This window comes from Netta rufina, assembly GCF_964035555.1.
Source record: "Netta rufina genome assembly, chromosome: 11".
NCBI classification, from domain to species: domain Eukaryota; kingdom Metazoa; phylum Chordata; class Aves; order Anseriformes; family Anatidae; genus Netta; species Netta rufina.
In genome coordinates, this window is record NC_140134.1 from 18,347,638 (window position 1) to 18,373,687 (window position 26,050).

Sequence of the window (26,050 nt, forward strand, 5' to 3'; positions counted from 1 at the left end):
AAGTACAGGAAAACTTTCCTCTTGGTGTACATTGCTGTAGCCCTCTCGGAGTATCAATAATTTTCCTGAGCTACGTGGCTGGTTTGTTGTTCTGAGCTGGAGTCCGGGCTGTGGGTTTTGCTTTATTATGGAGGGACAGGAACGCCTTACTGTATGCTCAACTAGAGCAAACAGGCCTGAACTCTGTGAAATGTGTGAGGGTCTGAAGTCAGATTCATAGTAGATGGTTGAGTATCTGAATGTTACAGCATTAGGAGCCCATTAAGGCACCAAGGGGAGATCAGTTCCTTCTGTTTTCAGAAGTACAACAGTTCTTGTACCTGACGGCTAGTTGGAGCACAGTTTGCTTGAGCAGTTTCAGGACTTTCAGAATGTGTGTCTGTCTGTCCATCTGTCTGTGTACATCTGTTGGACCCGACCATTCAGGGACACCCTCTGTCCCCATCCCAAACTCCCTCTTGCTCTCTGAGCAGAAGTCGCATATAACACCATTTGAGCCTAATTATTTTCAGCAAATACAAATCCATAAACCAGATCCTGCATGGCTATGATTCAGTGTAACCCTCTAGCAATTTATGGCACAGAAAGCTTTGCCTGGCTGTATTTTGAATACTTCTCATTACAGATCCTGGGGATGTGACAGCCTTCGCTGAAAACTAAGCTTCAGTCTTTCCCAGTGATGGTTTAAGAGTTGTGGCTTTCCAAAGGGATTTTGTAGTAGTGGGACCATCACTCCAGAAGGCTCTGGTGTTTCTGACGAAAGGGCTCTGACATCCAGGCAGTACTCCTGAAAGTTCAGAGTTTGGAAACTGGGAGCTCTGTAAGAAATCATTACAATAAAAGGTAGAACAGATTCTAGCAAGTGTTCAATCACTCAGCATGGTGCCACTTAGAGGCAGAAGACCTTAAAACAACCAGCAAGATGTCTGCAGAAGAAACCTCTGCTGCCAGCTCTCAGCGCTCTGTATCCTGTCATTTGACGCCTTTCATCTCGGGTTAGTTCGGCAGAGGGGTTGCAGCAAAGGCTGGGTCAGCGATCAGAGCCCGGGCACTGCTGCTGAGGCTCAGTTCAGATGTCGTGTGGGAAAGGGCTTGTGCAGGCAGTGCACGAGTAAAGTCAGGCCTCGGGAAACGCTGGGGGCTAGTAGCTTGCACTGAGCTGCACTGTGTGACCAGCTGCTGCTCCTCGTCTGGTTTTTGGCTGTAAGGTGGGTCAGGGTGGCTAGTGCGGATGGACCCATTCAGCTTGTCTGGTCCCCACCAGGGCTTAAGGTTTGGAAACCAGGAGCTGCGGATGCAGTTTCTACCCACAGAGCTCAGGAAGTCACTGGTCACAGTGACCACACAGTCCCACCTCCTGCAGAAGGGTGATGTGCAAGGCGAGTGGGCCAGCGTGGACTACATGGTCGTGAGAGCAGGGATGGAGTGGCTAGCAGGACATCTCTTCAGAGTGTCCCCTGCTGTCTGTAAAGCTCGGAATACCTCCAAGCTGAACACCTTTTTCCCCTCTAGTTGAGCTATTTGAATTAGCAATGCCAACAGCCTCACGTATCAGGTCATAGGTGTTACAGGGCGGTATCTCCCACCAACACTGCCATGAAATGGGGTTGATCCCATCTTTTAACTATGCGAAGGCCACAGCTATTATCCTTTTACTCAGTAGAAGAAAATAGATATAAAATTCAACACTAAGATAGTTTCCCTTGTTGAAAAAACAATGTCTGATATGAAGATGCTTAACTGAGCGATAGGGAAACCGAGACACAAGGCCCGGTGACCTGCATGAGCACAGCCCTGACACTGCTGTCAGCATTAGCCTCTGACTGGTGTCCAGCTGTTGCCATCTCCTAGATCTGGTATCTGGAGCATCTTTGGTGAAGAAAAGAAACAAGGAGACCATCCTCCTGGAAAAAAAAAAAAAAAAAAATTCCCAAATGCCCTCCTGTTCCTGTGGGATACTTGCAGCCCTGCACACTGGCGGCATGGCTCAGGTCATAGCAGCAGCTCGTGGTTTTATGGAAAATTCTGTCAGGTCTCCCTCTGGCCATCTCTGTTTGTAAAATGGTGGTAGGATTAATTTGAAAGTTCAGCTATAAGTGCACTTCAACAAGGAGAATTTAAATCTGTATTTATTACTTGTTAAGTAGTTTTATTCATAAACAGAATAAAAATGCACAGCTGAAGAGCAATACATACCACTAGTAGTTTTAATGAATGATGACTTTAACATTTTTCCTATTTAACATTTAAAAATACTACTTACATTCTGCCTTAAAATATTTTTCATAAAATGGCAGAATTATTTTAAAATACATATAAACTTGCCTTGGGAGAACAAATTTGTTTGAATGGTAAAGAAAAATTCTGTTTTTTTGTTTTTGTGTTTTTTTTTCTTACCTTGAAATATATGTGAATGTCATAAAATATTTCCATGTACTTTCAAGAATAATTGAAGCATATGTACCCAAAGTGTAATACTTTTCATAATGGTTTCAGACTAAATTATCCATTATATGGGACTAGCACATAAAAGCCTTTCTGTACATCAAGTGATAGATCAAAGGGAGGAACGATGGCTTGTCCACATGCATAAACCACACCTCTCAAATTCTGAGAACAAGGATATGCAGTCTGCATTTTAACTACATCTCCATGACATGAAACGGTATTCCTGTGTCTCCTACTGTGGGAGAGTCAGGTAGTCCTGGCTACAAAGATTCCCTTTTACATTTCTCCCCTCTTTTTTTGTTCCATCTCATGGATGACATTTCAGTGACTAGTCCCAGTTGAGTCTAATTGGGAAACTAAACTTCACTCAGTTCCTCCCCGGGCAGTGGACGAACCTGTTGAGGAGAAGCAGGGCTCTGTCGTTTCCTGGTGGATCCACGATCCCAGTCCCCAGCCTTGCAGCTTCACTTTCCTATCTGCAAAGTTAATCTGGTGGTATTTTCACCTGAATAGGGATTCTTTAATTTCTAACTAAAATGCATTCCTTGAGATATGAGCTAGACAAATGCTGAGCATTATGGCTGGTAAGCAGTAAGGCATCACTCTATGATACAGTTCAGTTTCAGTGTTTGGGGTATTTTTTGTGAGTTTTTCTCATCACCTATGTATTAGTAATAAAAAACACAGACTCAGTGGCATGGTTACAGATGTTTGTGTTTGAAATGTGACTGCAGTAGAAGGCTGCAGATGAATAGTTTCATCCAAGTACATGCCTAGATCTAGTCTTCCAGCCAGTAGTTTGGTGTTAGCCGAATTATTCCCATTAGCATCGGGTTTATGAGCATCGCTGTACTACCATGATTAGAGAATAAAGTTCCTTAAAATAATCTACACTCACTGAAATGTAAATGTATCTTTTATTATTGTCATGGTTGCTGAGCAATGTGAAGTGCACCGGGGAGGTGCTGAGTTGTGGCACCAGAAGAAGAGGCTGTGATCATGGAAAGGTTGAAACTTCTCCTCTGATCATTTCTGACAGCTCCAAGTGGTTCTTCCACAATTGGAACCACTTGTGCTGCTTATTAATATAATGAAACTTATCCTCCAGCAAAAACAGAACCAAAGGTTGACACAAGAGTGGAGGGAGAGGTTGAAACCTGATCTGGTTAGAGATCTCTTAAAGATGATGGAAGACTAATAAAATCCAGTCTGCTTCCTACCTCCATTACAACTCTCACTCCCATTCTGTCTTCACAAGCTGAAGTGGAATAAAGCCTCCTTCCAGGGCAAAGCCAAAGCCACCATCGTGCTTCAGTACCAGTATATCCTAACAGCAGCTAACGGTCTTTGGCAGCATGGCCCGTTTTGGTACCTTCCCTCATCTGTGAAATTCTTGCTTTGATTCCAGTGGGAGCTGGATGAGGCTCCTAAAATGTCTCTGGTTTCTTAAGGAATGGATTTTCTCTCTCTCTCTCTCTCTCTCTATATATATATATATATTGTTGTTTCCAAAGTACTTCAGAAAAGCTTCTTACTTGGTAGATCTTCATCATGGAGATAAAAATCAGTTAAGAACAGAAGAACAGGCACTTTTCTGTTGGGAACTGATTACAGAAAAAGTCTAAACTCTGCATTTTGTTGGATTCCTCAGTGCCAGGAAGGCGATCGTGAGATGTAGAGTAAAAATGTACCCTAGTGATTAAAAAAAAAGAAAAAAGAAGCTAAGGTCTTCGAGAGGTAGCTAAACTGAACTGTAAGAGTAAGCAGGGCAAAATGTCAGAGTTGATATAACTCATTACATTTAAGTGGAAAATAAGGGATGAAAGTTTAGTTTAAGAAAAATTAAGGAAATACCCAAGAATGAGTTTACAAAGTGCAATATTTTCTCTCAAAGCCATAGGGTTAGCAGGTTGGTATCCAACATCTGTGACTGATTAGGGGCACTTGAGATGGCAGGTGGCTTTAGGAAATGGAAACCTTACAGGGCTTTACAAATACTTTCTGTAGTTAGGCAAAGTTATTTGATTTATTCTCACTGGTTCTCATTCTATAGCCTGGTTTAATATCTATCAACTTGTCTTAATCCATGTTAATATTTTCTTACAGACACAGTGTTGTGAAAGTTCTCCAATCAGATTCTTAGAAGTTGCCCTGGAGAATAATAGAGTTACTGGGTTTACACTACCAAGGGCCGTGTTAAGGTGAAGAACATAAATCATGGCATTTAAAAATGCCAGCCAAATCTTTCAGACAGTAATGAGATCAAGAACCAGATCTGATCATATTTGCTCCTGACAATTTTAAAGAGACCTATATTTCTGCGTACTCACACTATGTGTGGGCATGTTGAAATCGCACGTCTCTATTAAGCAGCCATAGCCCAAAAAAGAAGTGAAACCTCCAAATCTCCTAGGCAGGCATAAAGCCTGCAGTCTGGTTGATCAACACCACTTGGCAGAGCGGTGTCACACGCTGGGGAATGAGGCTGCACAAGATGGAGGACCAGAGAAGAGCTTATGGTACTCCTCTTCTGGTTTGGATAAGAACCAAAACTTATCTTTGGGAAGAAATATTTGGAGGAGACAATCAAGACAGGAAAGTAAACCCCCTGGGAAATGGGCTGGAACTGCTTCACAAATCAAACCAACATACAACAACTGGCTCCTTCAGAAACAATAAGTGAAGCAGAACATGCAGCTGAGAGTAGTGCGGCTAATAGATGAGTCAGGGCAGGTGGAGTTTAAAATCTGTTAGCTTTCCCAAATAGCATTCCTGGGGAGTAACTCAAGGAATACCACAGAAGCCTCGGCATAGGTTTGTTATTACTAGAGAAGAAAAACCAGCATTCAGCCAAACCTTTCATTATCTGATATTGTAAAACCAGTCCCACAGTGCTGCGGGAGATGTTCTAACCTCGGCACTTGTCCAGATCCATTTCCAGCTACGGGCTCTGTGTGTGTGTGTGCATGTTCTTCTGCAGATTTATTTTAAATCTCCCTTCCTGAAGCTGTTCGGCATTCTGTTTTATGGGATTTTACTAAGCTTCACGTAGCCTTTTCTTTTCTTTACTAAGTATGTTTTACTACTTTGTATTTTTTTCCCAAAGAAATAGATTTTATTGGACAGGGGTTCACACATAGCTGCATAATGTTTGTCTTATGGATTTTGTATTAAACCACTTTAACACTTTTGTAGACCCGAGGAACTCTGCAAATACTGTGAGTGAAATGCCCTGAGCTTCATCTTGCATGCTTTGAACTGAGCACGGTGAACTTTGCCTAGTTACTGAGCTGACACGTGAACAATCCATTTGCAATTCAGAGGGAGAGAGAGAGAGAGAGGGAGAGGGCCTGATCCTGCACTTACCAAAGCCAAAGGAGGCCCTGGTGCTGACTGCAGCAAGACCAGCAGCAAAATCATAATGAGTATTTAAGATGATATTTCACAAGTACGGTAATGTGACAATCATGATGAAGTGGTGTTTTTTCCAGAGGCGGTGTCTGAATTAATAGGGTCTTTCCAACTAGCTCTCCTTGAAATGGTTTGCAAGAGCTAAAATAAATAAATAAAAAGTCTCTAGGATACTTTCCCATTGTTAGGATTTTTATTCATTTCATAAATAGCTGTTATATTTTGAAGTCTTTTTTTTTTTTCATCATTGTCATCTTCCCTTCTTTATTGTAGCATGAGTAATCTAATTTTTCTGCATAGCATGTTGCAGTTTGATAGACAGGTCTCTGAGGGATGCCTTATGTGTCAGCATCAGTGAAAATGACTTCTGAGGTTGGCTCACACCCCCGCGCGAGCGCGGAATCCAAATCACCCCAGAGTTACGCATCCGCTTGCCCCACGCCTCACTGCTGGATAATGTATTCATTTGCCTCTGGCAAGAAAAAAAAAGTGAGATCCTCCATCGCATACTGATGTCATGTGGAAGAAGCCATAATTGGGACTGGTCACATGTTACAGGAACTGTAAGCTGCTTTTTGCTGTCTGTGTAGCTAAAGTTCATCTCTTTTGATCTGCACCTATAGGCATCACGCACTCTAAGTACATGCAAGGTTTGGAGACCTAGCGATTCAGACACATATTTCACAAAAAAAAAAAAAGGGAAATGCTAATAGGCTGGAGGCTCCTGGGTCTTTCTCTTTGCCAGAATCTGATCATAGGGCAGGATATTTTTATTTGACTCCACTACTTTGGTTTATCAGTAATAATTAATGACATGTGCAATTGCATTCTCCTCTTTAATCAAGGACAGAGATTTCAAATCCACAGTTCTAGCAAGACAGCATTCACAAATCAGCTGCCCTTTCTTTTTCCTTTTGTCAGGCAGATGCAGACAGGGGAAGAAGGATTTTTGATTCCCAAGCTTCATGCCTCAGTCCTTCCTCGCAGCAATACACCCTACAGAAGTTGGGCCCCGACTATTTGCAGTCATCGTGTACAGCCCTGCTGAAGGGACAGAAAGGTTCCCAGTGACTCGCCTGTTTCCAATTAGGCCCCTACGAGCACTCCTGCCCTTTCTTCCTGCTTGTAATAGCTGCAGAAGTTACTAGGTCTGCTGGGTCTAATCGGGGGCTCTGGATGGCCTGCCACCGGTTTGTGGCACTTGGATCATCGCTCGCTGGCTCCATTTCCCTGTCTGTGAACAGGTCTTTGGTTAGGGCATGGAGGAGATGTGGAGCACCTGTGGTGAACGCTGCTACCTGCTAATACTGGAACAGCTCGCACTGACTGTAGAGCTACATCTGCAGATACGAAAGCAGTAAGCCTGTAATTTCTGATTTCACTGTTGTCCCGCTTCCAGGTAGGGAAGTTGAGCTGGTTTTGATACAAATCCACCACTTTCAGTCTTCTTAACTTTCAGCCTGGATAGCTGCAAAGGTGAACAGGAGAATGTTATGCCTAACATTTTAACTTGGCTTGATGTGCTTCGCAGCAGCATGTACATACGGTACCTTATTCAGAGCACTCTGTTCCTGACAGATAACCATTTAGCAAATTTAATTGTGCAGGTTGTGTGCATTTTTTACATGACAATGAAGAAAGCCACCAACAGCAGTGACTCTTAAGGGAAACCATCCTTGCTCTTCTGTTACAGTGGGAGCCCAAGACAGTTCTAGCCTGAGGTTAGTCATATATGACGTTAGGCATAGCTTTACTAGCAAACTGTGTAACTCTTAATCGCCAATGTATTTCTTGGCAAATCTCAAGTAATAATGTTGGTGGATATCAAATCTTAAGTACATAAGACTCAATTATGATGCTGCAGAATACAGAGGCTGCTCAAATCCAGTCCAGACTGTGAACTCACAATCTGCTGTTTACTTAAAGTATATAGAAAACACTTGACCTCTTCTCAGGGGCATCCATGTGGAAACACTTGACGATAAAGGCCTTCCTTGGTTTTTGTAGGAATCACGTTTCAACATTTTTATCTCCTGTAATTAAGGTCAGCAATCGTATACTCCCACCTCTCTCCTCGCCCCACTCTTCCACCAAAATTGCAGGCATTTACCCAGCTCCAGTTACCCTTGCACGAAACACACGGGGCCCAAGTTGTGCATATGTAATTCCATGGGGTGAACAAAGTCAGTGAGATTTGGGGCTTTGCTGAACCAAATGCTCTTTCTGGGCTTTTGTCTTCACGTGCTCCTATACCACGACGAGGACCAGAGTCTAACAGAAGAAAAGAGGAGGTGGGGGGTAGGACGGCTGCAAATGTAATTCCACTACTAGGATATTTCCTAACCCACAGCGCGTGTTCCCACCCAGTGGGGAAGGTGTGAGAGATTTCTGAAGGAGGATGGCGGAGAGCGAATCTCATCTCCCTTTGCAACACTGTAAGTGCTAATTGCAGGCGGGAAGGAAGGGTGTAACTGGTAGACGTCTAGGAGAGCGCCTGGGGAATACGGCAAAAGGACTCATTTTGTCGTTGTCAAAGAAACCCAGGAGCATTTCACATCCCAGCTTCCCTGGAAAGATTCACTTCGACTTTGCTGTGCTTTGACTCGAGCCCTGGCTGCACCTTCCCAAAAACCCACATCGCGCTCAGTGGGGCACCGCCAGGAATGCCGATGGCCCAGCCGAGGCTGTGGTGTTAGGATGGCAGAGGACACCTCTCAGCCACTGCCAGGGCTGAAAGAACACATCCTGCAGAGTAAAGGGCAGGTGGGGACTAGACTTACTCTTAAAAAGACCTGGTAACTTTTACGAGCAGTATACATCCTGCTCAATGATTATCTCTTTTCTACTAAAAATATATTTTTATTACGAATAATGAATATTTTTTATTATTATTCATTATTGTTCTGTCTGTAGCAGCTGTGAGTGGTTGACAGTGAAAGGGAGAGGTTTGTGAAATAAAAGTCTGTTGGTAGAAGTCACCTTACACATGTAAAAAACAAAATTGGGTGAGGCTTCTTCAGAGCTTGGTATTTATTTAGGCTTGTAGCAGATGCATTGCACTCTTTCCCTTTACACTGCCATGTTCTCATTTCTCATACATAGCAGAACAGCATTTCAGAAAAGAGCCTATGCTGTCCTTTTTCTAAAATATATATACATAAAAGACAAGAACAAAACTAACAGAGTTGTGCCCTGTGTGAGATTGTCTTGACCCTTTTCCAAGGCAGGCCTGTGAGCCGGGTCCTCAGCACCCCCAGCACGTTTCCAGCCTGACTCCTCTGCTTGCACTCAGCTCAGTCGTGACTGTGGGTGCAGGATCAAGCCACCTGTTTTCTTCCAAGAATTACAGCACCAAAACATGATTTTTTCCACCCTGTGCTGGGTTTAGAGGTAGCTGGAAATGTCTGTTTGCTTCTGCAGGTAAGTGGGGCAGCCTGTACTTTAGTGTAGCCGGCACAAGGCTGTGGGGTCTGCACCCCAGCAGCTGGGAATGGAACCAGGAGTTTCCTGGCACTGGAGATACATGTTGGAGCGATCCGAGAATCCAGAGATGGATTTATCATGTAAAAGTAGAAAGTTACTGGTTCTGTCGGCAGCAGGCAGGCTACTGCCACCACAGGGAAGGCAGCTGAGCCAGTGTGGGGCCTGATTCTGGTACACTGGGACTGTCCCCCACAATGAGCCCAGCTGATGTCAGCACCTTGGTGAAAAGGGAATACAGGACTGGGCCTGGTGAAAATGTGTCTAGCTCTTTACTTCAACAAAGAAAGACCCTAGAGAGCTTGTGATGGACACCAAGAGAATTTTGAGGCACTATAATAATTAAATATAAATGTATTCAATATCTAAGAAACTGAGTAAATGGTGTATGTGTTACCTTATCAATTGGATTTAATTTTGCATCAGTTTGCACGGTGTCCTCCTGGGCTGAATGTGGCACAATTTTCCTGTGACGCATTTTGCCTCCTGCTGTTCCCATGTCACGTTCCACATGCTGTGGAAAGAGCTACTTTGTGGAGTCATCTCTTTGAAGAAAAGTGGGGCTGCTCTTCCCATGTTCAGGTGCCTCCTGGTAGGATTTTCTGTGCCATCGCAAATTTGTGCTGATGTCAGTTTAGACACGGTGTTTTCCAACAAGTTGTGAAAGTTTGTGGTTTGTGCCCTGCCACCCCGTTTGCTGTTGGTTGTTTCATGCTTTCTTTAAGCCTCTTTCTACATTCGCAAGGCAAAAATCTAAATACCATCCGAAGACAGGTTTTCTGTTGAGAGTACTGGGACCCCTTTTCGCAGAATATCTCTGGGCAAATCCCTGATCTCTCCATGCCTCTGCTCCCCATGTAGGGCTGCATAAAGTAACAGTAATGCTGGCCTGCCTTCCCTCAGATACGGTGAGGATCAATGCACGAAGAGAGGTAGTATCACAGTAATAGGGGTCACAGGAGACAGATAGAAAAACGAAGCAGAAACTAGTTAAGACCTTCTCAGCTGCTAAGGATTACTGCTCATTTTTAAATCTCTGGCTCTTTACAAATTGGGAAAGTTACTAACAAGCAGTAGAAAACAAAATAACAACAACCACCACAAAAAAAACAGCCTTCCAGCTGAAACGAGGGTGTTAGCAAGTCTAACAGCACAGCACAGTGCACCTTATCTCTATCCCGGTGAAAAATCAAAGGCACGTTTCCAGCTGTGCCCGTGAGCACTATTTGGTCATTGAACAAAGCAACTGGCACCTCATATCCAACCTACCGAATGATCACAGCCTGATTCAGGTGCACAAACAAGTGCAGAAATGAGCTCCATGCACAGAACTCATTGTTATTCAATCAAGCCTTTAATTGTAAATGTTTTAAGCAAGGAATTGCCCTGTTTTATGAAAGTGTGCTCAGCATTACTCCGCCATGGACATCTGTCATTCAGCAGGCGCCACCCAATAAAAGTACTTAAAATGTTCTGTTCCTCAATTAAAATATAAAACAGAGCTGTTTAGGGGCTTTTACGAGGTGATTTCTATTTACCTGACAGATTTCCACACTGGAAGAGCACAAAGTGGGATTTCAGTTTCTGATCAGAACCAATGGTTCCACTAAACAGTACAGCTTCAATTGTTCTGATTTATTTTTTCTTTCTTATTTTTTTTTTTTATCTCAGGAACACTAAAAATCCGTGAGGAAGAAAGAAAACTTAACTCCGAAGAGAAGCTCAGTAGGTCGTATGCACTCCCTAAAAAGCCAGATGTCATCGGACTGGGCTTGCTCGCTGCTGCTCCAGAACACAGAACCAGAACCAAACTGGGGAGTCTGCATCAACCCTGCTAGCCTCTTCCATGCTGAAACTGTGGCAAAAGCAAGGAAATGCCTGGTTTGCTCTGGTCTGAAGCCTCTTATGAAAGGGAATGAGACTATGGCTAAGCAAAGTCTCCTGTTTTCCCCTGATGAAACATTTCATGAATGTTCCTATGGTTATTCCAATGCTTGTGGATATCTCATTTCATTTTTCCTCCCGCTACTTAGACATTGGATTGAGCTTTACACCAAATACAAGCGTTTTCACCAAAAATAAACAAACAGACAAATTTTAAAATCCTGCTATTTCTCCCTGTTCGAGAGCCTCAGAAACTCACCTACACTGAGATGACAGATGCCACTTGTCATCGGCAGTCTGGCCACTCCAAGCAGGTCTAATCAGGGTCATAGAAACACGAGTGCCCTCATTAGAGGTGACACTTTTGCAGTACCAGCCCTGCTGCACCAGCAGTAATGATGAAAGATTCACTGTGCCATCAGGTAGAAGAAGCACCCACGTGGAGCCTCACCAGGATTTCCCAGTTACTCACCTGCAGTTTTACTCAGCTGTATCCCGTCCTTCTCTGGTACCTCTCCTTGCCAAATCGCATTTGGGAAACCTCTGTCAGCTCATGCAGGAGGCTGATGAGCAGGGAAACACTGGCCTGATCCATCTTCAGCCTGAAAGTGCAGAAAAAGCTTTGCTTTGTATCATGTGTGGCACCTGGAAATGTAACGGGCTGTTTCGCTCCGTGGTCTCCTGTGCTCCATCCTCCGGAGGCCCCGCTCACCTCATCCTGTGCAGCCAGCCCTGGGATGGAGGAGGATGGCAGTGTCAGCACGAGAGGGCTGTGCCCTTACGAGATAAAGCCTTCAACACCAAACCTTAAACCCAAGCCATTCAGCTCTCGGCAGGTAATAATTTCTGAACCATTTCCCCCCTTACATTACTGTTACTCATTGCATTACTCTTCATCCCCCCGGGGTTACAGCTGGGCTCGGGCAGCACAGGCAAGCAAAGAACAGAGCTCATGGGGCTGTGCTAAGGGGCCGAATGTGGGTATATTTCCTGTCTTCTGCTCCACAGCCTGATGCCACTCTGCTTCTCTGCAGGTGCTTTCGGATGCTTTTGGCTCCATGGAGCTGCCACATCAGGCAGTGACCCTCAGGGTGAGCCGCACGGGGATCCCACATCGCACCAGCCCACCTCTGGGACGTGCAGCCTTTTCCCAGGAGCTTCAGGCATGCCGTGTTCATCCCGCATCACCTCACTGAAGAAATGAAACTACCTGCTCTGAGGTAAAAATAATTGCTGATACTAAGCCTCAAGTTGGTGATTCTCTGCTCAGCTGGCATTATAATCTTCCATGACAAATGTTAATTTCCTTTTAAAATTAAGGAGAGGAAAGGCAAACAGCAACTAAACCTGAGAACAGGTAAACAACTGGCTACTGGATTTGGCACAGCAGACACTGGGAGGAGAATTTCTCCTTTGAACAACACTGCTCAGAAAATGCGAGGAAATCTTATGTTAGCCCTTCACTCAGGCTGTTGTGTTGTGTTTTTTTTTTTTCCTCTCCAGCAGCAGCATGAGTTAAGGATGAAGCATTAGCCCTCGCTGCAATACCCCCACTGTCAGCTCAAGTCAGATTCTTCCTGTTATTTATATGTACCCTTTTGTAAGTGTATCGATTACACAAGTGAGTTCTCAAGTACTCAGGCACTCAATACAGCCACACAATGGAGAAAAGCATCCAGGTTAACACAGAATTACACATGTGCTAAACATACCAAGGGACAAGAATAAATACTGACATGTACAATTCCAAGCCACATCTTAAGAACTACCTGTTCTGTTGCAAGGCAGCACTTCATGCTATTAAAAATAAAACTTGCATTTTAATTTCTGAGGTGTAACAAACAAAATTTCTCATGACCGTTCTTAGCCATGGCAGAATTGCCATCTTTCGGCCACTTTTGACACACCAGATTATTCCACAACAATCCAAAATCCAGTGCAGACCCCTCCCTCCCCTCTGTTCCTTTTACCCTTTGCATTACAAATGCTGTGGGGAAGGACTGCCTGTTTCACAGGGGGCTTGGTATCACAGAAAGCTGGTTGTTGATCTCTGGATGCCTGCAGGCCAGCAATCTGTGCTACAAGTTACCCCTCTTAAAAAAAAAAATAAGACAAGTGGATAAAACTGATACAAGCATCTGTAACAAGCTAATTGGACCCTTGTGGGCAACATAGCAGATACAAAATTAAAACAAACAAACATCTCATTGTACAACTGTACTTTCAGGACCGTTATCACAAAGGGATCCTTCTGGATTTTTATTTTAGTTTTGTTTTGTTTAAAAGGACCTAATTATGGCCAGAGCTGGAGTATCACAAGTCTGTTTTCATCTATAAAGAAAGGATATTTTGCCTCTGAACCTGAGAAATTGTTAGAAGTTGGTAATTAGTATGACTTGTTAATAGAGTTTGGCTGTGATTAAGCTGTGATTGAGTGTGAGTTTGGTTCTTGTCAATGCGAATGCCTGTAAGGTTGAGAGATGTTTAATGAGACACCTGTTGTCAGCAGCACCCGGTGGGCTTTGTCGCGCCTGATTGGAATTTGTACTGCAGAGCAGGAGCGGCACAGCGCTGAAATGCGGCAGCACGCGGGCACCTGGCGGAGCACGAAGGGGCCCGAGCGTAAAGGAGGGTCAGACCCAGGGGGGGCGGCCGCCCAGCTGCAAGGGCAGCCCCTCGGTGAGAGCAGCCCTGCCTGTCTCCCGCAGCGCACCTTTCCAGCCTTCGGAAAGTTGTTGTTGAGCACCCTGGGGATGGGCCGTGCCCAGCAGGTCAGGCGATGCTCTGCAAGCCAAGCAGCTGCTCTAGTCCCAGCCACAGTGTTTGATATGAGAAATCCTCCTTGTCTATGCAATTATGTCTGGCCTGGGGAGTGCAACAGGCAAAAACTGTTGACATCTTAATTTAGCCCCTGTGGGGTGTTGACCTGTGCCACGATGTGATGGTGAGTCCTAGGGAGATGCAGCCAGGCAGATTTAAGGCCCCCAAATGCTACCTCCTTGAGTAGCCAACAGCACCAGGGCTCTTCAAAATGTGACACCGATGGAGAAGGGCTGAGTCCTGGTCCATCCCTTCATCTGGGCATCATCCTCAAGCAAAAATGTCCCACTGAGCAACCTTTGGCCAGAAAGAAAGTTTCATTCAGAGACTGTGTTTTTGTCTCAGCAATCAGCATAATTTGCCACATGACTGCACGTAGCCATTCCTCACTCCAAAATCCAGGCCTGATGCTAACTGTGTATTTGGGCTGCATATATAGAATACTATTTCCCCCAAAACATCTATTAAAAATTTTCAGTTGGCTGCTAGTTAAAACATACCTCGGTTTTACATGCCAAAGGACAAGCTGGAAGCAATCAAGCTGGCCACTTTCAGAGTCTTTTAATACCCAAGCAATACCTTAGCTAGGAACAAGAGCAGCAACATTTCAGCTCACGCAGTGTCCCTGAGGAACGAGCCGTTGGCTTTGTGATGAATCTGAGCAACCACTGGATGGCATTGCTCTACACAAATGTACCTGCGAGCACACGCAGCTGAGCGCGAGCACGCTGCTTCACCAGGGAGATTAATTCAGACCCTAGAGGCTCAGGCCACTGTGACCTTACCAAGCCTTTAAATAACCGTCAGAGTGCTCTTGGCTGTCCAGCTGTGGGCTCCGGGCACGGAGTTTGGTCAGAGCAAACAAAGCAGACTTCCCAAAGCATGCTTATTACTAGGCTGGGTGTATTTTTCTTTCATTTTACATTAGATCAAATATTCAGCCTGTTTTTGGTGGCTTTCATTCGTATGAGGTGGTAAAAAGAATCATTTGTAATTTGTGATCGTATCAACCTAACGCAGGGCACGCACACCCGGCCAGCGAGTTAGGACTTCACAAAAGCCCTGCTCCTGCAGCCGCCCTGGCCAGCCAGCACCAGCTCCCAGGGCCTGGGGCTCACCGAGGTGGGACTCAGCTAAGCCCGTTTATCTGAGCAGGTTAGTCAGGTGGTTGGGTGTAATGTGAGAAGCAGAACTGAAGAAAAAACAAACAAACAAACAAAAAAACCAACAGGGGGTGTCAGGCATGTTCTGCTTTCATGTGGCTCTAGAGTTTTAACCCAAGTGCAGTGCCTGTCCGTGTGACAGTGGCCTCAGCATGCATAGTACAGCTCTGCCTTCTGCTCCATCACTTATTGATAAGGAGTCAGCTGGTGGCCAACTAACCTGCTGTTCCTATTTTCCCCTGGGGGTCTGTGTTTCTTCCATTAACAACACACTGCGTTGCCCTAGTTCTTCTAATGACTACATCTGGCCAGCCCTATCTGAAAATGTCGTTGGCCCAGTTCATGCCCAGAAGAAATCCACTGATGGCTCTGGAGAAGCAGCAGGATTTTTGGAATTGCAGCCCTACAGAAGGTGTGTCGGAAGGGGAATAATGCAGTACTTCTGAGAGTCAAGTCTGAAGGCAGTTGACAGGCATACGCAGCACATCTATCTTCAACTTAGGAAGTAACATCATCAAGTGAGTACTTGGTTGTGCACTGGCTGTTTGGTAAAGCTTTTCTGGGCACAGCTTGCGTCTTAGCATTGCCCCAGTTTTGACTGATCTAAAAATGTAATAATGATAGTCAATTAGTGAACTCCACTTAGACTGAGAGTAATATTAGATGGTCAGTTCCAGTCCTGCAAAAGCTCCTGCACTCAGTTCTCAGGTGCACTCACCTGCCTTTTTAAGTACTGGAAAAGTAGGACCAATAGATTGCTTTATAAAATAAATGTTAGATTTCTTTATGACCCCATCTGTCCCCTTTTACTATACCTACCTTCCATTCCAAACAAAAAGAGAACCGTATCCATCTGGATCTGCTCAGCAGTTCACTGATAAATGCCTCTCACTGGCAGAAATGCTTAGACTTGGGAAATTAAGGTTGTATCAGCAGCAGGCTGTTCAGAGCCAACTTCTGATGGCCACCGCTCTGTTACAGGGGCTGCAAGAGGAGGCCAGGACAACTGCTGTTGATCAGCTGCTTACTGTCTCCTATTAGGAACCCTTCATTGAAGTTTCCAGTGTCACCCAGGCAGAGACCTCTACAAAGGGGCAGAAGCCTTAAGTGGGCTTCGTGGTTTTAGACTCTTTTCACTGACTTCAGAGGAAAAGGCAATTTGTCCTCAACTTCAGCACTTCGGGGCTGTGTTTGGACACAGGCAGGATAAATCTGAGTATCTTCATTTGTTTAGCAGTTGAGGAAGATAAAAAATAAAAGGAAAGGTGCTTCCTATAGCTCTTCCATTGCATAACAGATTGTGTCTGGAATATATGACTTGGGACCCAGCACTGGTGAGGGATGATAGAAATCCTGAGCAGGGCACTGACTGCTCTGCTGGCTGTGTTAAGGCAGACTGTACATGCAATCAGCTCAGCACACAAATTTGCCCTGGATTTTTCTAGAGTCAGAGCAACTCTCCAGGCCTACAGAAAGTCAAGGTGACCTTCAGAGCTGAAGGACAGTCCAGAATGCTTGTAGGTAATGGGAATTCAAACAAATGAAATTCTAGACTAATTCCAACCCATTACAAAACTCTCAGGAAAAATGAACTGTATCTGCTGAAGTGGCTCGCTCTGTTCAGTGGCACAATGTAATGGGGGATCTGTCACTGTCAGCGCTGCTCTTGTCTTGCTGAAAGCCACGATGCCTTTCACAACCACTAAATAAAAATTCAAGCCAGCTGTCCCACCTGCCGGAGCAGTTTCTATTCTGGGCTCTGGTGTGCCGTAGGTATTGTGCTCATTGATTAGCTGTGGCTTATTGTCCCTTGACATTGTTAGGGAATATTCTCCTGGTTATAATCGCTAGGACTGATACAGGCAGAAATGTTCAAACCTTGCTGCAGCAGCCCAGGCTGCTATTGTGCGCAGGGCTGTGCTGTGGCTACGTCTGCAGGTCAGACTATGGCAGGAGGCTTTTTGGTAGGAAATGAAAAGGAAGCTAAAAAAGGAATGTTTTGAGAAGTCACCCAAGTCAGAAAAGACTGGGGGCCTCCCTGACTCTGGCTGTCAATAAGGTGTTAGATAGGGGAAGATTAACACCCTTTAGCAATGACACAGCTGTTCCATTGAAGGTGATAACATGCAATCAGGGGAGGGAAGAGTCTAGCGCGGAATAATGAACAGTGCAAGTGACTGTTAGCGAAAGGGAAGTTTTTAGCCCAAGAAGCTGAAAGAGCCTCTTCAAGCTGCTTATTTTAGTGGATATCAATAAGTACAAAAACAAGAGAGTCTCACGTTAGGTCTGCAAAAAAAGCTAAAATATTTACCTCTCTTTTTAAAGTCAGACTGGCTTCTAGGGAGAAAAATAGTGATAATGTAGATAATAAAGTCTCTTATCTGCCTCAGCAGTGAGCGTGCAGATAAACACAAAAATCCTTACCCGAAAGAAGGCACGTAGCAGTCTCATCTTCTGAAAGCACAGTAAGTTGTGATAAGAGTTGGTTTTGGAAGACGATAGATTTAATAGTGGAAAGAAGATGGTATTTTGACCACAATTGTTTTTTGAGAAAGGGAATCAGAACAATGAATTTCTCCCTCCACTGCTAACGGGTATAGGTAGAAATTAGTATATAAAGTCATCTTCATCTTTTCTGCTGGTCAAACTGAGCTTGGCCAATGAATCAAGATCCCTCAGGACAGTGTAAAGCAGAGTTATCTTGGGAATTAGATGGTGCCAGCCAAGGGTACATCTTCACAGTCTGCTTAAGTGATCTGTGTGCAGGTTGCCACCAGCATTACCTCCCCATTCAGGCTACGTGTGAACAACATTAATTCAGCCACGTGGGCCATTCCATGATTTTTGGCTGGGCTTGAGCATGCTGGGAGTGTCTAGCTGAGAGACGGAGGAGAAAATGTGATCCCCCCTTTAAACAGCAACGTAGGCTTGAGCTGATCGGGAACTGTTCTGTGAAGTAAACACAGTCGTGCAGAAAGAGAAGAGCCAAATCCCACAGTGCTCACTGAGAGAGGGAACATTTTAGTCAATCTGTACCAAACCCTTCGGAGCCTCGAGTTCTTGCAGTAGGAGCTGAGAACTGCCCATCTGGCCCCAACAGGAGTCAGGGACCTGCTCATCCTTTGCTGCCTCACTCCTCACTCCCCACCTCATCTGTTACACACAACCCATCAGAAAAGGAGAGGACTCTCAGACACTGGAGCCCCCAGAGCATCAGCACCTGTCCCTCCCTGCAGGATGGGAGCCAGCCACCCACCTCTGCCAGCCCTGCCCCATAGGAGCAACCCTGCCTCCTTCCCTCTGAGCCACCCCACAGCCATCCCACAGGATCCGTGCCTAGGGATGAAGTGAGACAGGCAGGGAGGCGACAACAGCTACATCTGTTCGCTCCTCTCCGCACTCAGGATCTGTGACATTGCTATTGGTACAGCCTGAAACAGAGCGGGCACGAGCTCCGGGGAAGAGGAGCGGGTCTGGATGGAAACAATAACAACTGCAGGGACACCACCGGCACCAGCGGGAGCAAAAATGTTGCTTTACCACTTCTGAGAACAGCAGAGCATATGGACAGTCTGGGACTGTTGTCAGCAACCCAGAATGGGGTAGCTCTGTTCTGGCAAACTCCATTTTTTGTCTTTATGACCAAAGAATAGTTGCATGTTGGAAGCTCTGTAGTTGCTAGGGGAAGAGCCATTAATATGTTGGCGACTGAGAAGTCAGCCAAAGCAAATGCTGAGATAAAATTACTTTTTCCCACTTCTGTTTCACCCTGAGTGTGTCATCCAGTGTTCTTTCTCCGCTCAGGATACCTCTTGCAGACTGTGCTGTACTAACTTCTTTGTCCTTTTTGATTTTATTTTTCACCTTTCCCAACCAGGTCTCCAAAGAATAATATAAATCTGACAGCCTAGAAAGACTTCTTACATGATAAATCCCTGCTTACTGTCAGAATAAGACTTCAGGCTGTTTTTCTCCTACAACAAACTTTTCTTTAGTAGCCTGAGAAGTAAGAATAGCAAATAAAACTAGTGATGAGAACTGTGTTGCTAAAAGCATGGGAATAGGAATGCACCCTACAGAATAAGGAGTAATTCTGCTATAGGGCTCAGGGGTGTTACCCGGTTCCCAGCTCACAAGAAGTTCACGCACAATTCCTGGGGTAACTCTGTGCTACCCTTACTCCAGAACAGCACCCCTTTTTTTCCCCACCGTAGTTTCACCCCGCTGGTGCAGGCAGCGTTTCCCTGGTCCCTATCCCCTTGGCACAGACAAAGGCTGGGAAGAAACACACTCCCTTTTACACTGGTTCTCCACACTGGTCAATGCAGTCCACAAATCTTGCCCACACCAGTGACAAACCCAACTCTGGAGAGGTTTAATCCCAAACAGAACAAAGTATTCTTATTCTAAAATCAATGCATCTGTAAATCTCCTGATTTTAGAACAGCGTTCACTAAGCAACGGGGGGAATACAAGGTGAGAACCTCGTAAGCACCCCTTCCTCCCTCCAGCTCAGTCCCCTTCCGTAAGTACCCATGTAGTCATACACAGAAGGTATTTATTTTTTTCAAAAGCCCTGACTTTTAAAGCAACCGTTCCCAGTTCCTTCCAGCAATTCCCCAGACACGTCCCCTTTACCCTGCTACGTATGGCTCCAAACCATTCTTCAGTGAAGTCAGCTCTGCTTTTCCTGTTTGTTTGCTTTAACCCACACCACTTACAGCTATTTTCAAAACGGAGAAACAATACAAAGCCGCACTCTGTATGATCATGTAGTACCCTGCAAACAAAACCGTTCATTAAAAAAATAGTCTAGGCACTACGACTGCCAGCTTCTGACTCCACTGTGACACAGGCATATTTTTTTCATCTTGAGACACTGAACAAAAGTCATGAACAGTTGCTCTGATCAAAAGAAATCTCTGCTAGAGTCTGCAGCTTGTTCACCCCTTCCCTTCATGCCAGCCACTGTTCATTTCATTGAATGTTCGTTCTGCTGTACAGCTGGCTCTTGAGAAAGCCAGAGCAAATTCTGCACTGTACAGTAATGCATTTAGAACAAATGTGTAGTTTCTATTAGTGGAAAAGGAATTTAACTATTCCTGGGATATGGGAACCTTGAATACAGCTGTTAGCAGTAGTAGGATCTGTTAATCCCGTTCCCTTACTGTCAGGATGGATGGACCTGGTCTTGTTCTGGTGCTAATCCGTGCTGCATATGCAACCAGTAGTCATTTGAAAAGTGCATTACTTTTATTTAACAGATCAGTTAGAGTCCAAAAAAATAGCCAATATGTTGTAATCACTTTGAAGCTTTCTCAGTTCCAAGCTCATTTTCTCTGCAGGTACTGTACTATCCATTTACACAGAAAGGGGAGGAGTTTGGTCACAGTGTTGTAGCACCTGTATCTGCTCCCCACCACTCTCAGCATCTCCAAGCACATGTAGTGACTTCAGGCTGCTCCATATGCAGGTACTGAGCGATAATTAACTAGCTACTAAAGAATGGATAAATATTAAGCCTGTCTATTCAGAAAGTGTAGGAGGTGACAGAACTTCCAGTGAGTTTTGTAAGGACAGAATTATTTGCTGGATAACTTTTGGCAGACCGTGAACTAGATGGCTTTGGGTCGCTGCAGAAAAATAGATCTCTATTTTGCATGAGCCTTGGTTTTTTTCCTTTTTTTTTTTTTTTTTTTTTCATTTGTTTCCACCCTAATTTGGAAGAAAACAAGAAAACCACAAACTTTTTGACCTTTTCCATGGAAGAACTTTCCCTGAAACAGTGGGCACCATGAAATTGTGAGCTGGAATTACTTTGTTATGGCTTCTTAATAGAAAACTGAATCTGAGCTGGGAACGTCAAAGGTCAGAAGAGCCAGGAATCTTGGACCGCCATCACTTGAGCTCACTGAATTCCAGCATAAGGCTGTATGAAGAACAAGCCCTGCTGTGGAATCCCCTGCTGTGCGTGAAGGTCGTGTGTTGTAAGCTCCCAGATGATCATCTGCAGCCCCTGGACAGAAGCTGAGGGCCTCAGAACACCGAATGTCCTCTCAAGTATTTCCACTAGAGGAAAAAAAAAAAAAAGCTTGGGAGCTGATCATCCCAAGGCTTCCCGACTCCTGGCTTCTCCCTGGTTTGGCCAGTAAACTATAAAGAAAACAGGAGCCAGGAAAGCTGGTGGCTCCCAGTACCTCCCCAGGCAGCTGTGAGAAAGTTGCCTAACTGGTAGGGAAAAACAGATTCTCTTGAAACTTGGTCAGCATCTGACCCTTCGATTTTCTTTAATGGGAAACTGTTCCACAAGGGAATTGCGTCACTTCCAAGGGAATTGCAATTCTTTGCCAGTCACTAGTGTCATGATAATGGCATCCCCAACCACAAGAGTCACAGTGAAATTTATAGCGCTTGTGCCAAGAAACTCCACGTCTTTCCCTAACCAGTGGTGTTCAGAAATTCACTGGTCCAGCTGGGGCTGGTAGGCAGCGCTCCCGACTTCTGCTCTTTTAGCGCAGGTTGTTTCAGAGCCATCATTGCACACAGGCAGCTCTGATTGCAAAAGACCACGGACTTGTCTTTCTCACTTCTTGTCTATTCCCTATCAATGCTGAAATATAGCTTCAAGTGCTTTAAATGCTCTAACTTTTTGTTTAAATGAAAGAGTGCTCTTCAAGGTGAAGGAAGAGCGAGACCCTTACGCTCTCTTTGTCTGGAGAAAACCTGTAATTGTTTGAATAAAATAGCCCTCCTCATCGACTCAAATGGAATAATTGAAACACCATTAATAGCCATTAGTTCGGTGATAAGAAGGCCCTGTTTAGTGAGGGTAAAGGATTCGAGAGGAAACTATTTTGAATTCCTCAAGAGGAGCTCCCTCACCCGCAGCACACCCCCTCCAAAACCTCCTCGACTCGATGGCTGCCCGGCTGACTTTAAACTGCCAACACCGACAAAAAGGGGACGTTGCATCTTTTATAAACAGCCTTTTGTTTGCCGTTCTGACACCTGCGAAAAGCAAAATTGTTATTTTCTTGCTGCTTGTTGCTAGTTTGATGCCCGCTCTGGGGCCCTACATCAGAGACATTGTTCAAAACAGGTTGCAGGGGTCCGTTTCCGCGCTGTCTGCCGATGGTGCTGCCTGAAGGAAAACCATGGAAACGGAGTTTGACAGGCTCGCAGGGACCCACGGCTGCCAGAGCCGCTGCCTTTGAGCGCCTGATGAAGACATCACAGAGCAAACACAACATTAAAACGCTGCTGGCTGCTTTGCATCACTTAGAATGCAAATCTCTTTGTTCTGCTTGGCCCTTGCGTTTTGTAGCCGCGGAATCTGTGCCGTCATCGAACATGGATTTGCCGACCTTTCTTCCTCCCCTGCCCGCCTCCCCCCCAAAAATTCAGTTTGTGCAGGAGGGAGGCTCGCGTGGGGCTGTGCATGTGAAATGGCCCCAGCTTTTTTCAGGATTTCCATGCACAAATTAAACGCCCATACTGCAGAGCAGACCGGGCTGGGTTGCTTTGTTGCTCCCTGTGCGTTATTTGACTTGGACTCATTTACATGGCAACTCACAGGGGTAGATTTGATGTCATCTTTATGCTGCAGATTAAAAGGCAAAAGTAATCCTTTATTTGAGCAGCACATCCCCTCCAACCCTTTAAACTGTGCAGATGAAGATAGAGGAGAAAAAAGCAGGCCCTCCCTCCCTCGTGATTCTTGTTTTTTAACTTTTTATGCTAAAATTGAGCTGCGTGGTTATCATTCCCCCCTCCATTTGGAAGTGGCCTATATTCTAATTGCCATTTCCAATTGCTTTGGTCACTGCCAGAACTTTGAAGTGCCCACACCTTTGTGCTCAGACATGGGATTTCGGTAGCTCCTGACAAGCTGTGCGAAGCGTGGGGCAGTCAGGGGGCTTTGTGCTGATTGGAAAAACCACAATGAACGGCTGCAGAAGAAAAGAGCTGGTGGGGGGACAGCAAACAAACTGACCATCCTCTCAGAAGTGGTAATTTATCATTTCATTCACCCTATGCTGCCTAACTTGCACATTACTCACGCTGAGAGAGGGCTAGCATCACTAAACTGCAAACAGCACACAGCCGAGGGCTGCAGCTCTGCAGAGTGGAGCAGCCAGGAAATTATTTAAGCACACGTTTAAATCCACCTCCACCACGATTCAGTAAGACTTAAATGGGCATTTGGGTTAAGACCATTCTCAAAGGCTTTCCTAAAATACATCTTTAGGGCTTACCGAAGTATCTTCTCAGGGAGCTTGAGGAAGCTTCTGCTCGAGGGTCATGGAAAGCATGCGTGACTGATCCCTGCCCAGACCTGAGCACCTGGCACCAGGTAGGAAACCTTCCCAGACCTATCTTGGGGTTGGACCAAAATGAAGCCACTGCCTCCTGCCCAGACTTCCTGGGGCTATTAAAAACAACCTGTAGAAAAGCCACAATTTTTCCACCCCCATTTTCAGTGAGCTCAGTGGTGCCACTGGAAACAGGACAGAGCCAGGACGAAAAAGTTTTTCAAGTGGTGGCCAAATCCCACTGTGTTCTTGTCACTGCCACAGCAGATGTTGTTCTGTGCCCTCCATCCGTCCATCCAAGTGAGGTCTTCATGCATAGCCAGAGAAGGACGGTCTGCCTTGACAAGGCTTTCTAGTGAGCAGTTGTTTTCTGCTTCCAGCACTGAGCCCAAGCTGCTTTGAGTCGTTTTCACTGCTTCAGCCTGGGAAAAGGCACACCGTACAGCATGGTTTAGCTGCGCCTACAGAAACTGTTATTTGTGGGTGAAAGCACTGTGCAGTTCTTGGAAAATACAGCTATAAATCTCTATGTAGGTGTTGAGGCCCTGTCACACCGTATTTTGGCAGTCTCTGAAAAGATCCAGGTGCTCTTGTTTCTCTCAGCTTCCTAAGTTACTTTGGGTTGTGGAAGTCATTCTCTTTTTTATTCTCTTTTCCACCATTTTTTTTTCTTTATAGGCTGACTGCAGGAAAGACCTTCCCTTTTCTTGCGGACTCACTGACTCCGCTTTCCTGACTCAAATCCCTGTGCAAGACCTTGCAGACATGACATTAAAAAAAAATCACCATTTTGAGACCACATTTTTTTTCTGCCCATTGATGGTCCTCTGAGTTTGAATTGCAGTGTTTAATTTTGACTGTGAGGCAACGTGGCAGTCTCACGACTAACACAAAATTGGATCAGAGAAGATGAATGAAAACCAGAAAGGTGCCCCAGAATGTCTAAGCAGAAGACAATCAAATTTCTGTGTCAAAAAGAGGGCAAAACCAAGGATGTGGGACTGGCATGAAAAACCTTGCAGACAGTTATTTTTCCTCTTCCTTTCTTTCACAGTGGGACAAATTCCACTTTTATTTCAGTTCATCTGTAAAACATGAGGAGCCAGCTGAGCATAGCGTTGGTTCAGAATGAGGGCAGTCGACAAGGGAAAGGTAAAGGGAACTTGTAACTGCTGCAGTTCTCTCCAAGAAATTATTTCAATGCGAAAAACCCTCAAGCCAACTTCTGAAGGATAGAAGAAGGCACTAGGACATCATCTAACACTCCTTGACACAGCAGACTCCAAGGTATAATTACTTCATTAATTGCTCATATATAGGGCATCATCTCTTGCTGTCTCAGACTTCCTAGACATACATCATGTTGTCTGACATAGATCATGTTGTCTTCTATTATCTGTGCACGAAGGATTGCGAACAAGAAGGAAGCTGCTCTAAGGCCTGGGAGCAGAGTTAATGATCAGGACATGGGAGCAGGTGGAAGAGGTGAACACAGAAGAGCAGCTTGACTCTAAGAAGGTTGGGACCAGCTGCTGCAGTTAGCACCTAGCACATACGGCATATTTTGAGGGTGAATTCTTGCACTCTTACTTCTCTGTATATGTTAAAGACGCCTACGCCTGAAATCCCAGCTCTTTTTCTCTCTCTCCTTGACACAGAGATGTACGATGGCACAAGGCATTTCCCAGGGAACTGTCCCCACTTACAGTGACATTGCTCAAGTGGAGCCCGAATCCCATCAGCAGGAAAGGCCCCTCCCATCCAGACAGACAGTGGCACTGATCAGAGAGTTTGGGACTCCCAGTATGCTACAATTTGCAAGTCTACAGCTGTTAGACAGAGAGGGATATTCAGGAACACCCTAATTAGTTGTACTTTCTTTTCTAACCTCAGTCAAAAAACAGTCAGACTGTGCTTTAGATTTTGACATCCTATTAAATGCAGAACACAGGCCAATAGCTTTCATTTTCCCTTGTGATGCTACAGACTCTTGTTTTTATAGTTTGACAGAGAGACATAATTAGGCCTCAAAAAGGACAAGTCTAGACTATTAGTTCCCCACAGAGGCTCCCTGGAAATCAGAACCCACAATTGCTCTCCACATTCTCACTGAGGCAAATGTATGGATACCTGCTCTCCTGCGTCAGATGTCCCGTTCCCAGCCTTTTACCTGTGACTTTACAGTCCTTTCATTTGAAGGGCACACGGAAAGAGACAGGAAAGGATGATGCCAGTGTTGGACTTCACAAAGGGACAAGAGCAAGTAAAGGACGATATTGTACCTGAGTTACCTACAGCTTCACTTCTCAGTTCTCAGTGACCAGTAAGAAGATTCAGCCTCTGGATGCTGCAGCCTCTCTCCCACAGGCAGTTCCTTGAGCTTTCTTTGCCAGGTACCAGCTTCCCCCTGCACCTAGTCTCCAAATGCTTGGACAATTTCTGTACCTTTCCTCACGTACTGCAACCTTGGACACGCCTGATTCCAGTGAGCTCTCAGCCTCAATATAAGCACAGAGCACTGGGCCTTTGTTT

The 26,050-nt window shown here is 45.1% G+C and overlaps 1 long non-coding RNA gene across 1 annotated transcript in view; it reads right to left on the reverse strand.

Annotated features, from left to right (window-relative positions):
* Positions 1–6,137: 6,137 nt before the first annotated feature.
* LOC311213592 overlaps positions 6,138–26,050 on the reverse strand; it is a 49,129-nt gene continuing 29,216 nt past the window's right edge. The window contains exons 2-3 of the long non-coding RNA XR_014618766.1: positions 11,696–11,825; positions 6,138–7,327 (exon numbers count right to left, since the gene is read on the reverse strand). This is a non-coding gene — a long non-coding RNA (uncharacterized lncRNA). The remainder of the gene's footprint in view (positions 7,328–11,695; positions 11,826–26,050) is intronic.